The 18,282-nt window shown below is 48.1% G+C and overlaps 1 protein-coding gene across 2 annotated transcripts in view; it reads right to left on the reverse strand.

Moving 5' to 3' along the window:
• Positions 1-6,083, reverse strand: part of CPT1B (carnitine palmitoyltransferase 1B) — a 75,992-nt gene extending 69,909 nt beyond the window's left edge. The window contains exon 1 of one of the 2 annotated variants that reach the window (XM_063926624.1): positions 5,949-6,083. The gene's annotated coding sequence lies outside the window, so the exon portion shown is untranslated. Of the gene's footprint in view, positions 1-3,944; positions 4,011-5,948 lie in introns of those variants that run through there. The other variant, XM_063926625.1, reaches the window with a different exon arrangement.
• Positions 6,084-18,282: the final 12,199 nt, after the last annotated feature.

Below are 18,282 nucleotides of genomic sequence, written 5' to 3' on the forward strand. Positions count from 1 at the left end.
AAACATCTTGGAGAACGAACCACAGATCTTCTGTGGATGTACAGTAGGCTTGTTCAAATCCTTCTGTCTTCATGTAATCCCAGACAGACTTGATGATGTTGAGATCAGGGCTCTGTGGAGGCCATTTCATCACTTCCAGGACTCCTTTACAGTGAAGATAGTTCTTAATTAAATTGGCTGTATGCAGTAGCGGCTCTTGCCGTGGGCAAATAGGATTTTTGCCCGGGGCGCCGCAATCCTGGGGGCGCCGCTACCGCCTGTCCCTTCCCACTGGTGCCGCGCGGTGCGCCTGACGTCATTGCGTACCGCACAGCATTGTGGGAGCGGCGTCAGATGCTAGAGGTCATCCGAGGGGTGGTGGCCGGAGACGGAGTACAGCACCAGCGGTCTGGAAGCAGGAGCGCGGGCTAGTCATTTTTTGTTTTTGTAAGAGCAGCTACCGGGGGCACAGCAACAGGGCACATCTACTGAGGGCACAGCAATGGGGAACAGCTACTAAGGGCACAGCAACAGGGGGCACAACCACTGAGTGCACAGCAACAGTGGGCAAAACTACAGGGGCACATCTACTGAGGGCACAGCAACAGGGGGCACAACTGCTGAGGGCACAGCAACAGAGGGCAAAACTACAGGGGGCACAACTACTGAGGGCACAGCAACAGTGGGCACAACTACTGAGGGCACAGCAACAGGGGGCACATCTACTGAGGGCACAGCAACAGGGGGCACAACTGCTGAGGGCACAGCAACAGGGGGCAAAACTACAGGGGCACAACTACTGAGGGCACAGCTACAGGGGCAAAACTACTGAGCGCACAGCAATAGGGGGCTAAACTACAGGGGCACAACTACTGAGGGCACAGCAACAGGGGGCAAAACTACTGAGCGCACAGCAATAGGGGGCTAAACTACAGGGGCACAACTACTGAGGGCTCAGCAACGGGGCAAAACTACTGAGGGCAAAACTACAGGGGGCACAACTACTGAGGGCACAGCTACAGGGGGCAAATCTACTGGGGGCACAGCTACAGGGGGCATAACTCTACAGAGGGCACACCTACAGGGGGCATAACTGTGGCCACACCCCTTCCCTATTAAGCCAAGCCCCTATTCATTGCCGCGCACCTACCGTGCGCACTGTTTTACCTATCTGGGCAAAGGGTGGGGGGTGGAGACACCAAAAGAAACTTTCGCCCCAAAAGGTCTAGAACTGGCCCTGATGTATGTTTGGGGTCGCTGTCCTGCTGCAGAATATATTTGGAGCCAATCAGATGTCTCCTTGATGTACTGCATGATGGATAAGTTCCTGCTTGTATTTCTCAGTATTGAAGCACTTCCATTTTTTAAAGATTATACTTTGCAGTATTTTTTTCCATACCTTCCTAAAACTTTTGCACAGTATTGTACATTTGCGAAAATATAGTTAATCTTCCAGGCCACTCCACAGCGTCTCTGATATTGCAGGTCCATTACGCTGCCTGATAACAGCACCCACTCTTGGCCATATAATTGCCTAATGTAAGGCCACATGATAATGGCACATAAATATAGTGTTCCTATGTTATTTTACACAGTAGTTATATCACTATTAACACAAATATAAACTCATCATAAGGCACACATACCTAACTGAATTATAAATGGTGTGGTGGCATGTTACACATTTTGCACGTTCCAAAACCAAACATACAGAAGAACAGGCAACGTAGTGTCATGTGCACTTCAAAAGCATCTCCAGTTGCGACTGATAGCTGGGCTGTAACGGTGTGCTCTCATGTAAGCAAAGCTCAGAGGTGTGTTGGCGGAATTGCAGTCTATGCAGAGTTGGACGGAAGTGTAAATGTGCAAAAGTATAGGCTAGAGTAAGTGTGCCCTGTCAAGAAAAGCATACAGATAGGGGGCTGCTGCACTACAAAAATTAATTCAATACTGCATCAAAGCCTTTATTATAATAATTTCCCCCCCCCCCCCTCCCCTTCTTTGAGTAATGTAGTTCTCTATGTATTCCCATGCTCCTTTCTGGCAGTGTCCCTCTCAGCACCAAGACAACTGGTAAGTTTATTTACATTGAAAAATCTTGGATGTAGCCCAAGTATGTGAAAGGTTAGTGAGCATCAACAACTTCACATTAAAAAGAAGGCAGATGAAGAAGGTAAAGCAGGAGTAAGTATATTTAGGAATTATGAGAGTAAGAATATATAGTTAGCATGAGAAAGAGTAATGGAGGGTGATCACTGACTAAAAGTATATTTTATAGTCAGACCATTCGGAAAGAGGTGGATTGCTATGCTGGGACTCATTGACCAATAAGAGATTTGCTTTATTATGCTCACATTGATTGAGTGAAATTCCTTATTATTAGAATATATTCTATACGGAAACGCTAAGAGCTCTTAGCATGTATATGCCCAGACGCCAATCTCAGTCTAGACTTTATAAAGTGACAAAGGTAAAGGGCAAGATGAGCAACAGAAAGACACACAAAGCCCATGCAGTGCGCTCACACAAAGCCAGCATGGGCTATAAGTCACATCGACAAGAGGTTACGCTGAATGAATATATGGACTAATTGTAGCATAATGTAACTCCGGAACAGAAGGCTAAACGTCATTACTTTAAACATGTTAAGTGATTCCCTTTAATTGAGCCAAATATACATAAAATAACAATGCATGAGGGCAGACAAATGAGAACAATGATAAAATGTATTTCCACTTTGAAAAATATAAAAGAGGCAGATGACAAGAGAGCGCATTGTGTAATAGGTATCATACTGCAGCCAGGGACGAAACTAGGGTTGCTCTCACCCGGGGCAAGATAGTAAATTTGCGCCCCCCCCCCCCCAAAGAAATAAATAAATAAAAATTCTTATAATTAAAATATAATTTTATATATATCTATATATATATATATATATCTATATATATAAAAATCCCACACGTTACACCACAGAGGAGCCTCTTATGCCCGTTACACCACACTACAGCCGCTTATACACGTTACACCACACTACAGCCGCTTATATACGTTACACCACACTACAGCCGCTTATGCACGTTACACCACAGAAGAGCCTCTTATGCACGTTACACCACACTACAGCCGCTTATGCACGTTACACCACACTACAGCCGCTTATATACGTTACACCACACTACAGCCGCTTATGCACGTTACACCACAGAAGAGCCTCTTATGCACGTTACACCACACTACAGCCGCTTATGCACGTTACACCACACTACAGCCGCTTATATACGTTACACCACACTACAGCCGCTTATGCACGTTACACCACAGAGGAGCCTCTTATGCACGTTACACCACACTACAGCCGCTTATACACGTTACACTGACACAAAAACAGATTGTATATGACCACATTGACACACACACACACACACACGGTATAGGGACCAGATGCACACTGATACACACACAAAATATATAGGGACCAGATGTACAGACACACACACACACACTGTATAGGGACCAGATGCACACTGACACACTGTATAGGGACCAGATGCACACTGACACACTGTATAGGGACCAGATGCACACTGACACACACACTGTATAGGGACCAGATGCACACTGACACACACTGTATAGGGACAAGATGCACACTGACACACACTGTATAGGGACAAGATGCACACTGACACACACACACACACACACACACACACTGTATAGGGACCAGATGTACACTGACACACACACACACACACACACACACACACACACACACACACACACACACTGTATAGGGACCAGAGGAACACTGACACACACTGTATAGGGACCAGAGGAACACTGACACACACACACACACACACTGTATAAGGACCAGAGGAACACTGGCACACACACACACACACACACACACACACACACACACACTGTAGAGGGGGAGCTGTCTGTCAGGTAGAGGAACATACCTCATAATAAATCTCCTCTTTCTGTTACGGCTCCCCCTCGTTCAGAGTCCAGTCCACGCTGCTGCGTTGTGGCCCTCCCCCTGTTCCCAGGCATGGGGGAGGGCTGTGGGCTCAGGGCTGCTGGAGACAGGCTGTCTCCGTGTAAGCTCCCCTGTCAGAGGAGCCTGCAAAGTCCAGTGCGGAATGCTGCAGCGTCAGTGACGCATTCACTGTGACTGACTGACTGCAGCCAGTGTGCTCTCATCAGTCCCAGGCTCGGCTCTTTGCGCAAGTGTTCAACCGCGCTGGCCAGACTACGGTCTCCGTCCTCTCTCCCTCCCCTCCAGGCTCCCTCAACGCGGCAACCAGAGATTTTGGCTGCGGAAACAGCCTCCCTAGCGCCCCCACATTCCAGCGCCCGGGGTGCGTGACCCCCTAGCCCCCCCTCAGTTACGGCCATGCTGCAGCTCTCAGTGATTATCAGATTGAATAGTATAAACTCTCACGAATAGGGACCTCAGTACCTTATGGCCCTCATTCCGAGTTGTTCGCTCGCTAGCTGCTTTTAGCAGCATTGCACATGCTAAGCCGCCGCCCTCTGGGAGTGAATCTTAGCTTAGCAGAATTGCGAACGAAAGATTCGCAGAATTGCGAATAGAAATTTCTTAGCAGTTTCTGAGTAGCTCGAGACTTACTCCTACACTGCGATCAGCTCAGTCAGTTTCGTTCCTGGTTTGACGTCACAAACACACCCAGCGTTCGCCCAGACACTCCCCCAATTCTTCAGACACTCCCGCGTTTTTCCCACAAACGCCAGCGTTTTTCGCACACACCCAGAAAACGGCCAGTTTCCGCCCAGAAACACCCACTTCCTGTCAATCACAGTACGATCACCAGAACGATGAAAAATCCTTGTTATGCCGTGAGTAAAATACCTAACTTTTGAGTAAAATAACTAAGCGCATGCGCTCTGCGAACCTTGCGCATGCGCAGTAAGCGACTAATCGCAATATAGCGAAAATCGCAAACGAGCGAACAACTCGGAATGACCCCCTATGTGCACGCCTTCCTGTCTACCGTGTACTCTATGTCCTTGTGTTGTGTTTTATGTAGATTCTCTTTTCCCTTGAGGTTGGAATGCAAACTATTCAGCCACCCTACAGATACAGTAAATGTTTAATAATAATTTGTTTAAAGTCCCAATTCACCAACAAACTATATGCCATGCCAGCACTTTTCCATAAAAGGACATCTAAAACAGGACCAACATCAAAATAATACTTTGAATATCATTACTAAGTAGTTCTACAGTTTATATTCACTATGTTGTGTTTATGGCAAAAAACCATTTATCCTCACCAAGTTTTAATCTTCTGGCATACAATGCACAATTGTTAGTAATGTTGTAATTGTTTCAGTTCAGTGACATCATTTAATAAATCACTTTCTTCTAATCCTGCGTTTTATTGAGTAGGTAAATACTATATATTGCTTGTACAAATAATGCAGCCCTGGCTTATATTGATCATTTAACTTAAACAAGTCATCAAGGATCTTAGGGAATCATTTATACATGATTCATAAACCAAAAATGTAAACTGATACAATCACAAATGTGTAAATGGAAGGCTGTTCTGTATTATAAAAAATAACACAGAGTTAAGAAATGTGCCAACGAAACAATGAAATACACTGTGTATACACAGAATAATCTATATGGTAAACAAACTAAATAACCATAAAAAAATTAAAATCAACATATCCTTTAAGCACAATATATAGTTATCAAAAATATTACATATAGCATAGGAATAACTTACAAAAACAAATCTATAGAACAAACACTAAACAGCTACACATTCCAAAACATGTGCACACAGGGACAACTAGCAATTACACATATAGAATAATATTTGTATATACACTTGGATATATGGACAGTGTGCTATCTAAACGCACAGATATGATATTAAACACAATGAAGAAATAAAGAAACAACCACGGTTACTAGAAGCAGAAACCCACCTGTTAATCACTTTTTTTTTCAGGGATCTGCAGTCCTGTACGTAAGCATAGAGAGACATATACTGGACACACACACAGTCACGCAGCTGCTGCCTTCCGTCCTCTATGTCCTTCAGCCTCAAGTGTATGAGTATAATTTTGTAGGTCGCAGCCAAAAACCAGGCAGTGTAACCTGAGACCCAACACACAGAACTGAGATGTTGCAGTTACACAGACATAACTGAAGAGGAAAAATGTAAGGGTGAGCGGCTGAGGAACAGGCAGTCCCCAGGACTAAAAGGAAACTTCTAGACTGCTGGGAAACTTTGTAACATTTTCCATATCAGTGTTTATAATTGGGATCTGTGAATGTAATTTGCTTGTGGAATCAGAATGAATTTTCAATTGTTTCAGTGAAAACCTGAAATTACTCCAACGCAGTTGTGCCTTTTCTCTGGATGAACAGAACAGGTACTCACAGGCAGGGCCGGCTCCAGGCCTACTAGCACCCTGAGTGAGAAAATTTAAAAGCGCCCCCCCCATGCGCGCTCCCAGAAAAGTGGGTGTGGCCTCTGGAAAAGTGGGCGTGGCCTCATAACTTCATATCATCAAACTATAAACATATTTTCACACAATTAGCAGCCTTACACATAGCCACAGTAGTGTTCCTTACACACAATGTCTCCAGTATAGTGCCAGATACACATAATGTGCAGTGCCAGATAGACATGACATGCCCCCCAGCAGTGCCAGCTACACATGACATGCCCCGCAGCAGTGCCAGCTACACATGACATGCCCCGCAGCAGTGCCAGCTACACATGACATGCCCCGCAGCAGTGCCAGCTACACATGACATGCCCCGCAGCAGTGCCAGCTAGCCAGCTACACATGACATGCCCCGCAGCAGTGCCAGCTAGCCAGCTACACATGACATGCCCCCCAGCAGTGCCAGCTACACATGATAGTGTTCACTTTTTAGGGCATGGTGCTGATCACAGGGAGGGCACATTTTTAAGTTAGGAGGGCAAAATGATGTACATACTGCTTGTTGTTCCCATACCTATATGTCAAAGAATGGACAGTGCGCGCCGAAGGCGCGCAGCAAAAATTAAGGGGAGTTACTTCGTGGGGAAGGTACGTGGCCACATAATAGTGGCAATTTGCATTACACCACACAGTAGTGCAGCTAATACACACTGCACCAGGTAGAACCTCCTATACACTTTGCGCCAGGCACAGCACTGAGACGTATTGCACCAGGGAGAGCACTGAGACACATTGCCTAGCCACAGACGCCTAGCGGGAACACTACATGACATGCTCCCCAGCAGTGCCAGCTACACGTGACATGCCCCCCAGCAGTGCCAGCTACACGTGACATGCCCCCCAGCAGTGCCAGCTACACGTGACATGCCCCCCAGCAGTGCCAGCTACACGCGACATGCTCCCCAGCAGTGCCAGCTACACGCGACATGCCCCCCCAGCAGTGCCAGCTACACGTGACATGCCCCCCAGCAGTGCCAGCTACATAAATGGCCACACAGTGCCAGATATGCACCCACAGTTCAGATACATAAATGCCCCCAAAGTGCCAGATACATAAATGCCTCCACAGTGCAGATATGCCCCCCACAGTGCCAGATACATAAATGCCCACACAGTGCCAGATACATAAGTGCCCCCACAGTGCCAGATATAAAAATGCCCACACAGTGCCAGATATGTCCCCACAGTGCCATATATAAAATTGCCCCCACAGTGCCAGATATGCCCCCACAGGGCCAGATACATAAATGCCCCCAGTGCCAGATACATAAATGCCCACACATTGCCAGATGCATAAATGCCCCCAGTGCCAGATGCATAAGTGCCCACACAGTGCCAGATGCATTATTGCCCCCCACAGTGTCAGATACATTAATGCCCCCCAGTGCCAGATATGCCCCCACAGTGCCAGATACATTAATGCCCCCAGTGCCAGATATGCCCCCACAGTGCCAGATAAATAAATGCCCCCCACAGTGCCAGATAAATAAATGCCCCCAATGCCAGATAAATAAGTGCCCCCACAGTGCAGATATACCCCCACAGTGCCAGATACATAAATACCCCCACAGTGCCGATATGCCCCCACAGTGCCAGATACATACATGCCCCCACAGTGCAGATACATAAATGCCCCCACAGCGCAGATGTGCCCCCACAGTGCCAGAAATGTCCCCACAGTGCCAGATACATTAATGCCCCCTCACAGTGCACAGATAAATGTCCCCCCCGCAGTGCCAGATAAATGAATGCCCCCCACAGTGCCAGATAAATGCCCCCACAGTGCCAGATATGCCCCCGACAGTGCCAGAAATGCCCCCGACAGTGCCAGATATGCCCCCAGTGTGCCAGATATGCCCCCCACAGTGCCAGAAATGCCCCCAGTGTGCCAGAAATGCCCCCACAGTGCCAGAAATGCCCCCACAGTGTCAGATAAATGCCCCCACAGTGCCAGATAAATGCCCCCACAGTGCCAGATATGCCCCCACAGTGCCAGAAATGCCCCCCACAGTGCCAGAAATGCCCCCACAGAGCCAGATATGCCCCCAGTGTGCCAGATATGCCCCCAGTGTGCCAGATATGCCTCCACATTGCCAGAAATGCCCCCACATTGCCAAAAATGCCCCCACAGTTCCAGATAAATGCCCCCACAGTGCCAGATAAATGCCCCCAGTGCCAGATATGCCTCCACAGAGCCAGATATGCCCCCAGTGAGCCAGATATGCCCCCAGTGAGCCAGATATGCCCCCCACAGTGCCAGAAATGCCCCCACAGAGCCAGATATGCCCCCAGTGTGCCAGAAATGCCCCCCACAGTGCCAGATAAATGCCCCCACAGTGCGATCCATAAATGTGCGACCCCCCCCCCACCAAATACCTGAGGCGCTGAGAGGGGGAGGAGGAGTGCTGGCGGGAGTGCTGGCGGGCGGGAGAGTGAGGGTCCGGGTGCGGGTGGCCACTTGTGTGCGCTATGCGCGGCGCCTGACGTTAGACACCGGCGCCGCGCAGCGCGCATACACGGACGGGACAACGCTGCACACACAGGGCCGGCTCCAGCTTCAAATATGGCGGCGCCAGCGCGCGGCGCCCATTAAGGGTGGCGCCCTGCGCGGCCGCTCTATTCGACCATGCCTAGAGCCGGCCCTGCTCACAGGGAGCTCTCTTTATAGGCCCTACACACTGGGCGATATAACTGAACAATATGAACGTTCACGTTCATTAATGAACGAGAACTTGTTCATATCGTTCAATGGGGGTCATTCCGAGTTGATCGCTAGCTGAAAATGTTCGCTATACAGCGATGATGCAAAAAAAGGCACTTCTGCGCATGCGGCGCAATGCGCACGCGCGGCGTACTTTCACAACGGCCGATGTAGTTTCACACAAAGACTAGCGAAGCTTTTCTGTCGCACTGCTGGCCGCAGAGTGATTGACATGAAGTGGGCGTTTCTGGGTGTCAACTGACCATTTTCAGGGAGTGTTCGAAAAAACAAAGGCATGCTAGGAAAAACGCAGGAATGCCAGGAAAAACACAGGCGTGGCTGGGAGAACGCAGGGCGTGTTTGTGACGTCAAAACAGGAACTGAATAGTCTGAAGTGATCTCAAGCGCTGATTAGGTCTGGAGCTACTCTGAAACTGCACAATTTTTTTTTGTAGCCGCTCTGCGATCCTTTCGTTCGCACTTCTGCTAAGCTAAAATACACTCCCAGAGTGCGGCGGCATAGCATTTGCACGGCTGCTAAAAACTGCTAGCGAGCGATCAACTCGGAATGACCCCCAATGTGTAGGCACCAACGATGAACGATGTGCGGTCTCACGCTCGTTCATCGTTGTTGCCCCGTCGCTTATGTATTCAGGCCAATATGGACAATCTCGTCCATATTAGCATGCACTGCTATGGAGCCGGGTGACGGGGGGACTGAAGAAACTTCACTCCCCCGCCGCCGTGTCGCCCATCGACCGTATCCGCCATCGGGCAGCTCGGCGGGGGATCGGGTAATGTGTAGGGCCCATTAGGTGTATGGGCACCTTAAAACTAGACTGGTTAAGGGTAAACCACTAAGGTGAGATTTGCAATAGTCAGCAGGGAAGATAATGAATGCATGGCTTAAAGAATGGGTCTTCAACCTGCGGCCCCCCAGCTGCTATGGAATTACACATCCCAGCATGCCCTGTCTCAGTTATAGCATGCCTTAATAGCAAAACTGTGGCAGGGCATGCTGGGATGTGTAGTTCCACAGCAGCTGGAGGCCCGCAGGTTGAAGACCCATGGCTTAGAACTTCTGTAGTGTTTTGTACGAGATATGTATATATTAGGAATATGTTTCCTAGATGTATATAACAGAAATGGGATACAGATGGGATGATGGGGACAAAAGAAAAACAGGGAAGGATGCCACCTAGATATAGCGAGCATGGAGGGTAGGGTTTATTGTCATGTTGTAAACAGACATAGAAATGTCTTCTGTTGTGGACATTATTGGCTCAGTTTTTGAAAAACAATGTAGAGTGGCGATAGGACATCCAAGATTAAAGGATAGAAAAGCATTCATTAATGTTGCCAACACAGATGGCAGAAGAACGCATAGGGTTGTTACGGAAATCCTATAGAGAAGAGAAGGGCCCTGGGACTGAGCCTTGAGGTACTACGACTGATAAAGGTAGATCTGGGTCACATTTGATCACCTTTTTCAATAGGTCATGAGATCTTTATGTTGGCTAGAGTCCAGATACAACCCTTCTCTGACTCTGGACAAGAAACCAATAGCCTCACACGAAGGAGAGCAGGAAAACTGGCAAGGATTTTTCACTGTAGCTGGAAGCACAAAAATGGCCCATTCATTCTACCAATAGACTTTGCTGTGGATTATTCCTTCACAACTTCATTTTCAGCCAAACCAATATTGTGATTTCTGATCCCAGACACTGCCAATGTGGTTTTATTATCACACTTTGTTTTTCTATCACACTTTAATTATTTTTTTTTATATATTTATTTATTGAAGCAATGTGTTTGTTAGGGTCTCCTGCCCTGTGCTGCCACGTCGTCATGGCAACCGGGAGACAAGTGCTAGTGGAGTAACCTGAGCGCAGCTGATACTCCGGTTCGGGTCTTTTGCTGTGCAGTGGTTATAGGCTCTGTGCACGGCAGGGGATCCGGTGCTGGTTTTTGTGCTCACAGTCTGTGAGGTCTGAGTGGGGCGTGGACAGCACCTGCTTTATAAGGCCTCTTTTCAGGGTAAGCAGATGCTGCTGAATCTCTGTTGGTTAGTCAGTTCATGAAAGTTGGCCGGTACTGTGTGGCTTTGTATTTGTTTGTTGCTTGCTGCGAATGGGCCTGGGGATTTGGTGTTACACTCTGCCGGTCCGGACCTAGCAGTAAGACTGGAGTCAGTCGTTTGGCTTGCTGGGGTTCTGTTATTACTCTGTGAACTTAGCAAGTTTGCGGCTGTATTCTAACACTTGCCTGTCTAATCCTGTCTCACTGTGCTAGGTGTCAGGGGTCGGTTTAGTGGCAGTAAGCTTGAACCTGTGCACTGCGGGTGAGAATCGGGATTGTGGAGGCTCTCCTTGTGTCTATCATTCCGTCTCTGACCAGGGAGTTTACTGCCACGCCCGTTGGTAACCCTTTGGGGTTTTGCTGTTGCCCTTGGCAACAGCATTTCGGGTTCTCTACGTATTAAAACACAACATCTTGCTTTTTACATCTGAGCAGTTCTGATACAGGGGAGATACCCAGTTCCTTAGCCTCTGGGCTTCTCTGTTCACTGTGTGTGTATTTTGTTACCCTATCACCTTCTGTGTACGTTATGTCATATTCCCCAGTTTGTCTGTGAGTCCATTTGTTTTGCATAACAGTTCAAACACCAGTACATTCCTGCAGACACTGGAGTGCATAACAGTTCTGACACTAGTACTTTCCTGCAGGCACTGGTGTGCATAACATATTCAGCAGCCCAATACTCCTGTTGAAATTTTGTGGGAATATGGAGCAAACCCCTCAAAATACGTTGCAACAGGTGGTCGATCAGGTGCAGGTCCTGACTCGGCAATTTAATGATTTGTCCATTAAAATGCACACCTCCCAGGCTGCTGGCGGAGCTCCCGCAGCAGCAGCACCTGCAGGGGTTAAGGAGCCGAAAGTAAATCTCCCGGATCGTTTTTCTGGAGATCGCTCGCAGTTCTTTTGTTTCAAGGAGAGCTGCAAGCTATACTTCCGGCTTAGGCCTCAGTCTTCTGGGTCGGAGATTCAGCGGGTGGGCATAGTGATTTCCTTGCTACAAGGAGACCCACAGGTCTGGGCATATGGGTTGCAGCCTGACTGTCCGTCGCTTAAAAGTGTTGATGCTTTTTTTACGGCACTGGGCATGTTGTATGATGACCCTGACAAGACGGCCTCAGCCGAGGCTCAGATTTCGATCCTTAAGCAAGGGCGAAGGCCAGTTGAGGTTTACTGTACGGAGTTTCGGAGGTTGGCCCATGATACCCAGTGGAATGACCCAGCCCTGAGACACCAGTACCGAAGAGGTCTTTCTAACCAGATAAAGGACCAACTGGTACAATATCCCTTGCCTGATAGCTTGGATCAGCTCATGCAGTTATCCATCCGGGTGGATAGACGGCTGAGAGAGCGTAGGCTTGAAAGGGAGACTGAGATTTCCTTCCTTCCCAAGGGAACCTCAGACTCTGAGGAATTTTCTGAGGAGCCTATGCAGATTGGGGCTACCCGCCTCTCCTCGCGTGAGAAGACGCGGAGGAGACAGCAGGGGTTGTGTTTGTACTGTGGGAATAAAGGTCATGTGGTAGTATCATGCCCAGAAAAGCCGGAAAACTTCAGGGCCTGAGGGTGATGGGAAATATCCTGTCAGGCCAGAAGTCAGAATTTCCCAAGAAGACTTTTATCATTCCGGTGACCTTGAAGATCCTCGGTCAAACTGTCAAGACTGAGGCCTTTGTGGACAGTGGGGCCGACGGGGTTTTTATGGACCGCCAATTCGCCCTGAAACACTCTGTTCCCTTAGTACCCTTGGCATCGGAAATTGAGATTTGTGGGTTAAACGGGGAACCATTATCCCAAGGTAAAATTACCTCTTGCACTAGCCAGATTTCTTTGTTTATTGGAGCCACACACTCTGAAAAATTGTCCTTTTATGTGACTGTCTGTACTTTTGCCCCATTGGTGTTGGGGTTACCCTGGTTAAGGGCCCACAATCCTCAATTTGACTGGGTCTCTGGGGAGATTCTTAGTTGGGGTACTGATTGTTTCAGGAGTTGCTTGAGCCTTCCAGTCAGGCTCTCGCAGCTAAGTTTGCCAGGATTGCCAGGGTGTTATGCAGATTTTGCGGACGTGTTCTCCAAAAAAGTTGCAGAGGTACTACCTCCCCATCGCCCCTATGACTGTGCCATTGATTTGTTGCCAAATGCTAAGCTTCCCAAGAGCAGGTTGTACTCCCTGTCACGTCCTGAGACTCAGGCTATGGCAGAGTACATTCAGGAGAACTTGGCTAAGGGATTTATCAGACCTTCACAGTCTCCAGTTGGGTCGGGGTTCTTCTTCGTGGGTAAAAAGGACGGTTCGTTGCGACCCTGCATCGACTTCAGGGAATTGAACCGTATCACGATTAAAAACTCATACCCACTGCCTCTCATTTCGGTCTTGTTTGACCAGCTTCGTACTGCCACCATTTTTTCTAAGATTGACCTACGCGGTGCGTACAATCTAATCCGAATAAGAGAGGGGGATGAATGGAAGACTGCCTTTAATACCCACTCAGGGCATTATGAATATTTGGTGATGCCTTTTGGGCTCTGTAATGCCCCGGCAGTCTTCCAGGATTTCATGAATGATGTGCTCAGGGAATATTTGGATAGATTCTTAGTTGTATACTTAGATGACATCCTAATCTTCTCCCATTCCCTGGAGGAACATCGGAAGCATGTACGCTTAGTCCTCCAGAAACTCAGAGACCACCGGCTTGGGGCGAAGCTGGAGAAGTGCGAATTTGAAGTTCAGCAAATCGCATTTCTAGGATATATTATCTCCCCAGAAGGTTTCCAAATGGAGGGTTCCAAGGTACAGGCAGTCCTGGATTGGGTGCAGCCCACTAGTTTGAAGGCGCTTCAGCGTTTCCTGGGCTTTGCGAATTTTTATAGACGATTTATCGCTGGATTTTCGTCTATAGTGGCGCCCTTGGTGGCACTCACTAAGAAAGGGGCGGATGTTGCTCACTGGTCTTGTGAGGCTAAAGCGGCTTTTGCCCGTCTCAAAAGGGCATTTGTTTCGGCCAAGGTGCTGCGACACCCAGATCCAGAGCGTCCTTTTGTGGTGGAGGTGGATGCCTCTGAGATGGGTATTGGGGCAGTGCTTTCTCAGATGGGAGTGTCTGATAATCGCCTTCATCCCTGTGCTTACTTTTCCCGTAAATTTTCGCCTGCCGAGATGAATTATGACGTGGGTAACCGGGAATTGTTGGCTATTAAGGATGCACTCGAGGAGTGGAGACACTGGCTTGAGGGGGCTAAGTTTGTGGTCTCAATTCTCACTGACCATAAGAATCTGGCATATTTAGAGTCAGCGAAGCGTCTCAATGCCAGGCAGGCACGATGGGCTTTGTTTTTTGCTCGCTTTAATTTTTTGATAACATATCGCCCTGGGTCAAAAAACATCAAGGCTGATGCGCTCTCGCGGAGTTTTGCTCCAATCCAGGAGACCACCGAGGAGCCGTTGCCCATTGTTTCCCCATCATGTATTAAAGTGGGCATTACCCAGGACCTCTTATCATTAGTCCTTAGAGCACAGGAGCAGGCTCCTCCAGACCTTCCGGTAGGTCTTTTGTTTGTGCCTCCTAGGTTAAGACAGCGAGTGTTCCTGGAATTCCATGCCAAGAAGTCGGCAGGTCACCCGGGTATTGCCAGAACTCGGGAGTTGCTATCTAGGGCGGTGTGGTGGCCCTCGGTGGCTAAGGATGTGGATCAGTGGGTTCGGGCATGTGACATCTGTGCCCGAAATAAGACTCCTAGAGGGGTTCCTGTTGGCCCATTACATCCACTCTCTATCCCATCTAAGCCATGGACCCACATTTCAATGGATTTTGTGGTGGACTTGCCCAAATCCTCGGGGATGACAGCCATCTGGGTTGTCGTTGACAGGTTTTCGAAGATGGCGCACTTCGTTCCACTGGTTGGGCTGCCATCAGCCAGACGCCTGTCTGAATTATTTATGCTGCATGTTGTGCGTCTCCACGGGTTGCCACTTGATGTGGTCTCTGACCGCGGATCCCAGTTTGTGGCCAAATTCTGGAGGGCATTTTGTTCCGATCTCCAGATTTCTGTCAGCTTGTCGTCAGGCTACCATCCGCAGTCTAATGGGCAGACTGAAAGGGTGAACCAGTCCTTGGAGCAGTTCCTCAGGTGTTATGTCTCCAAGTGTCAGACTGACTGGGTTGCTCATCTGTCCATGGCGGAGTTTGCCTATAACAACGCGGCTCACTCTGCTACAGGGATCTCTCCCTTCCTTTGTGTGTATGGGCATCATCCTAAGGCCAATTCTTTTCACCCCCTGGACTCCACGCCTGGTGGTTCCTCTGTGGTTTCGGTCCTTAGAGGTATTTGGCGGAAAGTGAAGAAAGCCCTTGTGTCTGTGTCATTAGTGACCAAAAGGGTTTTTGATAAGCGGAAAAGACCCTGCAGCTTCAAATTAGGAGACTTCGTCTGGTTGTCTACCAAGAATTTGAAGTTGAGACAGCCATCTCATAAGTTAGGGCCCCGGTTCATCGGCCCTTATAAGATCACCAGGGTTATCAATCCGGTGGCATTTCAGTTAGATCTGCCCCGTTCTTTGGGTATCAATAAAACATTTCATTGTTCCCTTTTAAAACGGGCGATTAGTAATCCTTCTTTCAGTGGAAGACCTTCCCCTCTTCTGATACGTGGCCAGAGGGAGTTTGTTGTTGAAAGGATTCTTGACTCCAAGGTGGTTCGGGGTCGGCTGTCATTTTTGGTGCACTGGAAGGGGTATGGCCCGGAGGAGCGGTCGTGGGTGCGCAGTTGTGATCTTCATGCCCCCAGACTGATACGCTCTTTCTTCTCGCAGTTCCCCGATAAACCCGGTGGTAGGGGTTCTTTGACCCCTCGTCAGAGGGGGGGTACTGTTAGGGTCTCCTGCCCTGTGCTGCCACGTCGTCATGGCAACCGGGAGACAAGTGCTAGTGGAGTAACCTGAGCGCAGCTGATACTCCGGTTCGGGTCTTTTGCTGTGCAGTGGTTATAGGCTCTGTGCACGGCAGGGGATCCGGTGCTGGTTTTTGTGCTCACAGTCTGTGAGGTCTGAGTGGGGCGTGGACAGCACCTGCTTTATAAGGCCTCTTTTCAGGGTAAGCAGATGCTGCTGAATCTCTGTTGGTTAGTCAGTTCATGAAAGTTGGCCGGTACTGTGTGGCTTTGTATTTGTTTGTTGCTTGCTGCGAATGGGCCTGGGGATTTGGTGTTACACTCTGCCGGTCCGGACCTAGCAGTAAGACTGGAGTCAGTCGTTTGGCTTGCTGGGGTTCTGTTATTACTCTGTGAACTTAGCAAGTTTGCGGCTGTATTCTAACACTTGCCTGTCTAATCCTGTCTCACTGTGCTAGGTGTCAGGGGTCGGTTTAGTGGCAGTAAGCTTGAACCTGTGCCTGCGGGTGAGAATCGGGATTGTGGAGGCTCTCCTTGTGTCTATCATTCCGTCTCTGACCAGGGAGTTTACTGCCACGCCCGTTGGTAACCCTTTGGGGTTTTGCTGTTGCCCTTGGCAACAGCATTTCGGGTTCTCTACGTATTAAAACACAACATCTTGCTTTTTACATCTGAGCAGTTCTGATACAGGGGAGATACCCAGTTCCTTAGCCTCTGGGCTTCTCTGTTCACTGTGTGTGTATTTTGTTACCCTATCACCTTCTGTGTACGTTATGTCATATTCCCCAGTTTGTCTGTGAGTCCATTTGTTTTGCATAATAGTTCAAACACCAGTACATTCCTGCAGACACTGGAGTGCATAACAGTTCTGACACTAGTACTTTCCTGCAGGCACTGGTGTGCATAACAGTGTTGAACATCAAACATGGTACATTAGGTCTTATAGAGTTTGTACATATTAGTAACAATAAACTTAGAAACTTGATGCACTTAGTTCGTCCTTGTTGGTGATTTGCGGGTTCAATAAGAGGTAAATGTAAGAACTACCAATTTATACAAATCTTCTGTGTCTCATACAAGTGCTGGTATAATAGTACATTAAAACGGTTGTCTCCTCTAGTTGACAAAAATTCCCAATACACACCTTAGTAAAAAATAAATAAATAAAAAGACAAAGAAAAAAGAAGAGATAATAGAAATAATTACAGCGCTCGTCTCCTCACCCCCCAGGACACCCAAGAGAAAGGCATCACAGAACAATAGGTGGGTCACCTCCCAGCACCCTGGTCATATACCACAGAGTATTCGTTAAAGATTCATGTAGTTGTGATTTTATAGGGGTAGACAGTGTGGCCACATAGCTCTCCCACACATCAAATAACTTTTCTGCTTTTTTGTCCTTCTCTAATATCACTCCCACCCACTCCATTCTGAAAAGGTAAAATAGCTTCGATTTAAATAAGGTCAGTGACGGAGGTTCAGGGTAGATCCATAATTGTAAAATGGATTTCAGAGCTGCAGCGCTTACTGCTAAGAGCAGTTTTTTGCTGTCTTTGGACATTACTTGATTGTCTGGGAAAATGCCAAAAAGTGCCCATTCTGGTGTTAAATGTAAATAATTTACTAAATTGTTCATAACATATCTACGGATCTGCACCCAAAAACCCCTAATCAGAGGGCAAAGCCACAAGCAGTGGTAAAGATCCGCCTGGGCTCCGCCACATTTCCAACAGTTATGAGAGGAGGAAAGACCAATCAGGAAGCTCTTATGGGGAGCGAGGTATGTTCTGTGTAGTATATTAAGAAACATTTATTTGTATCTCGCAGAAGAGAGGGTCACACATGCCATTGTGTGGGCCTTCAAAATCTTATCTAGTTCTATGTGTGGGAAATACGTTTTCCAGGCCGCTAAGCCCTCTGATCTAGCTGAAAAATCTAGAACCAATCGGAAGTGTTTGTAGGCTGTTGAAATGGCCTTCTTAATCATAGGGGCCTGCTTGAGCAGGTCATCCACCGGGTTATGCCAGTCCGTTAGAGACAAATGTCTAACCGTGTTCCTAACATAGGGCTGAGCTAATAAGAACGCAATCGGGTATGGCTCTACCACTGGAAATTTATCGGTCACCTCCCGGAACGT

Source organism: Pseudophryne corroboree, chromosome 6, assembly GCF_028390025.1.
Source record: "Pseudophryne corroboree isolate aPseCor3 chromosome 6, aPseCor3.hap2, whole genome shotgun sequence".
NCBI lineage: Eukaryota > Metazoa > Chordata > Amphibia > Anura > Myobatrachidae > Pseudophryne > Pseudophryne corroboree.